This window comes from Chrysochloris asiatica, unplaced genomic scaffold (genome assembly GCF_000296735.1).
Source record: "Chrysochloris asiatica unplaced genomic scaffold, ChrAsi1.0 scaffold00219, whole genome shotgun sequence".
NCBI classification, from domain to species: domain Eukaryota; kingdom Metazoa; phylum Chordata; class Mammalia; order Afrosoricida; family Chrysochloridae; genus Chrysochloris; species Chrysochloris asiatica.
Window position 1 is genome coordinate 539,344 of NW_006408737.1, and position 4,720 is coordinate 544,063.

Consider the following 4,720-nt stretch of genomic DNA (forward strand, 5'->3'; position numbering starts at 1 on the left):
GCTTAAGGCAAGGCACAGCTGTGCTAGGATGGATCCACCCACATCGCAGACAGACTGACCTCTCTACTGGTCTAGCTTTTTTTCCCCTTCTAAATCTGATTTAGTTTCAAGACAATTCTTGAGGGCCATTTTGAGGACATTAGAAGTTTCTTTGCTGGGGCTGGTCCACTCCCCAGTGAAATATCGTGGTGCCATCTACTCTTTCCACAGTCCCAATTCAACCTCCCTTCTCTGACTGTAGTGAAAAGAGACCTGCTGCTGATGTGTGTGTGAGGGTAGAAATTCTCTTGATAGCTAGGTCTGGTCATGCTGGCTCTCTGGGTCTGGAATTCTATAGTGGAATGGGCTGATTTTGGACCCTAGGGGAAGCGGGACCTTGGTAGGAGACTGGAAAACTCAGAAGCACAATGGAAAACTCTTAGCTTTTGCTTTTCCTCTAGAACACAGAAGAAGGGCTGGCTGGATCTTTTGATACACTGTAGTATCAGGAAATGGGGATCCTAGGCTCTCCAGCATGGACTTGGAGAAGGGTAGCCTCAGCACCAAAACCCTGTTTTGGATGTTGAGTCCTGAGTAGGAGCAGCTGAGTCACCTGCTTGAGACCCAGCCTAGCAAGGTCTGCTCTTAAAGCGCCACTCCAGATCCTGCTGGTTTTTAGTGACCTCTAGCCCGCAGCCATGGACCCAAAGACTTCTAAAGCTTACAGGCCCTGCCGACCACCTGGGTTCAGTGTCTCCTATAGCAAAAGTTTGTGCAGTCCCTAAGGATGTTGAGCAGCGGGCTCCTTTTCTGTATCTGCTCCTGGATCTATAGCTCCTTCTGGGGCCAAACCCCAAAACTCTACACCCCAGTTATTCTACAGAGTGGTGAAGTTCACTTCCCCTACTCTTATTCAATTCTATCTAGCTTTTCTTTACTTCTGGCTCCAAGGTGCTCTGTGTCCGTCTGTGTGTGTCTGTCTGCGTGTCTGTGTGTATCTGGGGAAAAGGGCAACCTGCAAACAATCAGCTGAGGTTTCTAGTATCATATTTCTAAGGATGAGAAGGAAAGGAATAAGGGTGTAGTCACAGTCCCCAGTGAATTTTGTTCATTCATTTCATGTTCTTTGAACAGAAAGTGTATCTGGGAAAGTACCAGCTTGTTCTTCTAGGGCTCAGATTGCTTGTTTTTCACTTTCTACGTCACATTGCCTAAAGACATCAGTGTGCTGCATGCTTGCTTTTGGATGGAATTTGAACGTAATCTAGTGAATGTGCCTTAAAAATCAAGACACTAGTTCAGCGGAAGCACGTAAGTCTAGGCCCATGGTGAGGATAGATGTTGGAAGCCTGGCGGTGGAGTGTGATGGTCACAGGCTAAAAGGGAACCTTTGGAGTCTGTCTCCTTCAGTGACAAGTTGATGTTGTTAAGTGCTGTTGAGTCACTTCTGACTCATAGCGACTCTGTATAGGGTTTCCATAGTGGCTGAACTGCCAACTTTGTGATTCAAACTGACCTTGCAATCCAGTGCTTATCCTACAGTGCCACACCAGGACTCCTCAGTGACAAGTAGGGCAACAGAATTGTAGAAGCAGCAGTTGTTTTTCACTCTGGAAATAACAGGGCATTTATCTGAGAGGCAATTCTAAATTTAACATGCAACTGGGTGATGTCAAACTGAAAGGCTCCTGTTTCCCTCATGGTGGGGTCTGCAGCAAAGGGAGAAGCTAGGCGAGCCATGTCCATGGCTATTATGCAAGCACAAATGCCGCCTCCCAGGTGGAGCCCCTGGCTTTCCCTTACTGCAGGACCGCTGGCCCTCCCTTCTCTCCAGTCCCTCTCACTCCAGCCACACCACCTTGTGTGATTTGCAGGTGGCCCTTAGAGCACACTAGTTAGTCCAGATAGCTGATGTGTCTGCTTTCCCGTGCCCAACACTGTGCCTGGGGCCCATCTCTGCCCTGGACCTTGGCTTATAGCCCCCAGGAACAGGCCAAGGGATGGGATCTTGTTTGACTGGCCACTTGTTCTTAAGAACCTTCATTTGGCAATTTTCTGTCATCTCAGGATACCTGGGAGGGAAAGAGCATAAGTATTGGGACAGGTTTAATTTTCCTTTCCATTTTCTAACCAAGTTAAGGGGCGAGTTGGTCTTACAGAAAAGCTCTACTTAGTAGCCATGTGATTTTGAGCAAATCATTTGATCTTTCGAGGTCTGCAACGTGAGGAGGTTGGTCTGTGAAGCTCCCCAGTGGGATTCGGGGTGAAGGAGGTAATCCTTGCTTCCATTACTACTTTTTCTAGCTCATCACTGTGCCTTTTTTCTTTCCTAAGAAAGACATCACACCCCTCTCCTCCTCTGTTCTACTGCCCCCCTCCCCCCAACCCCACCAAGGGCCTGGCGGAGCTGGAGCCTAGGCTGAGATCCAGAGTTTCCTGGAGGGCAACGTGGAGTGACTTAGAAATGATGTAAGCCTGACTTTGGTGACAAAGGGGACTTGGTCAGGATGGGTGACGGTTCTCTTGCTGGGGACTTGCATTTAGCCAGTTTTCATAATGCCTAGAATGTGTATGTCTATTTGCACAAGATTGTCTTTTCCTATTTCCAAGTGGTCAGACATTTTATTTTTGCTCAAAATTATCTGGAGTTTTAGAAAAACTTGCAAAACTGTGCTTTTCTTAAGTGACTTTTTAAATAAACTCTTTGGTATTCTGGAGCAAATGTATTTATTTACTGGTATGTGCAATGACAAACTTGGTATTTTCCCATGTTGACATTATGTATGTTGTAGAATTTGGTGTTTGTCTAAGTACAGAACATATACCAACAAATTAAACTTGAATTGTTTCAACACTGCTGTGTACGCTTTTCTGTTTCCTTCTAGAAGGAGAAAGCCATGTCTGTTTCCTGAAGTTTTTTTCCTACCCCATTCATTCATCGTGACCTAGGAGTCTCTGAGGTGGGAGGGCAAGTGGTCATAACAACATGGGATCATATAGCTAGTATGTTGTTTAGTGCAGACGGGTCGGTTCCAACTCGTAGCACCACTGCATGGAGTGGCTGGTGAGTTTGAACTGCCAACCCTGTGGTCAAGAACTTATCCTGTAGCGCCATACAAGGACTCCATGGCTTGCACAGAACCAGTGATACATGGCTCAGAACAGCCCTCCCTGTGGCTTTGCTCTTCATTTAAAAATGGTCAGAACCGTGCCTAGAAGCTGGGAAAAGACGGGACAATGAAGAGGTTCAAACCTACTTAGTTTAGGGTGCTCCTCCTCAGGATCAGCTATGCCAGCTAGCGGTTCCTAAGTGTGCTCCTGTGGAACAAAATGGGACTTTAGAATGGGGGTGGGGGGATGGAAATGGCCCACACGGCAGAAATAACCCAGGCGCTTGAGTTCTCTGGCCCTACTCAAACCCATGAGGACGAGACAAATAAGCCGGGAATCTTTTTTTTTTTTCTTGTAGTCTATGACACAACTGAAGCCAAGAGGCTGCAGTTGTGGTGGGAAGCAGACATAAATGGAAGCTAGTGGTCTGATCCTGAGGGAGGAGCTCAAAACTAAACTCACACTGGATCACACTGGACTGCTGAAACCCCTGCCCTGGGCTATTGCCGGCAGTGGGCTGGCACAGCAGCACAGCAAAAGCTCGAGTGATACGCTGTTGGTAGGGTTGTCACTGAGCACCTCCAGCCTGCTTGACCAAATAAACAGCACCTCATTTCATTGTAACAGTTATGCAAGGTGGGGATCAGTCCCAATACATAAATGAGAAAATGGTGCTTGACAAAGTTTAGAAATGAACTGTAAAAGAAGAGAAAATGGGGAAAGGTTAAGTACATTTTGTTTATTGTTACGTGCTACTGAGTTGGTTCAGACTCATAGCGATCCTGCATAGGGTTTCCGAGGAGTGGCTGGTGAGTTTGAATTTCACAATCATACAGCTACTTAACTTTTTTTCTCAGTACTGCTGGGTAGTTGAAGTGTACTACATTTTTCTTTAGAATAGAGTGTGGTGATGAATAGAGTTTGTTTCCCACAGAGTTTTCCCATGATCAGAGCATTTCCTACCTGAACGTGGGTCAGGACAGTACTACAAAATAAAAGTACAACAAAATAGAAAGAGGCTTTTGTTATTTTATTTTAGTGTTTAGGTTGAAGATAATTCCTTTAAATGACCACAGACGGGTTACCGCACATCCAGGATGGTGCCGGTTTACACTTACTGCCGTGGCATTGTTATTATTAAAGTGCCCTTTTACTGACTTTTCAAGATTTACATCCTGAATTCTGGTCACTGAAACCATAGACAGTACAAAACAAATCATTCTCACAGAAGCCAAACAGGCCATGCTCCTCAGCACACGCTCCCTGGGCCCAGCCTCTGGAGCTCATGCTTTATTAGGAGGCGGCTGAGATACAGAGCTGGCTCTCCTGGATGGATCACCCACCTGATATGGCAAGCTGATGATCGAGCTGTATGAGTATGTGCTCTGTCTCAGTGCCCCAGGGTCACTGCAGACCCAGTGCCTGGGCACTGGTCAGGCTCAGCCCATAACAGTCCTGAGAAAACAGCAGGCGTCACAACAAAAGCAGTCTCAGGATTTTAGTCACTTCAGGTGCGTGTACATACATAATTATCTTTGAATAGTAAAAGGATTCACTTAGCAAGAGCTATACAGCAAGACAGGAAAATTAAAGGCATCCAAATTGTCAAAGAAGAAGTAAAACTCTCCCT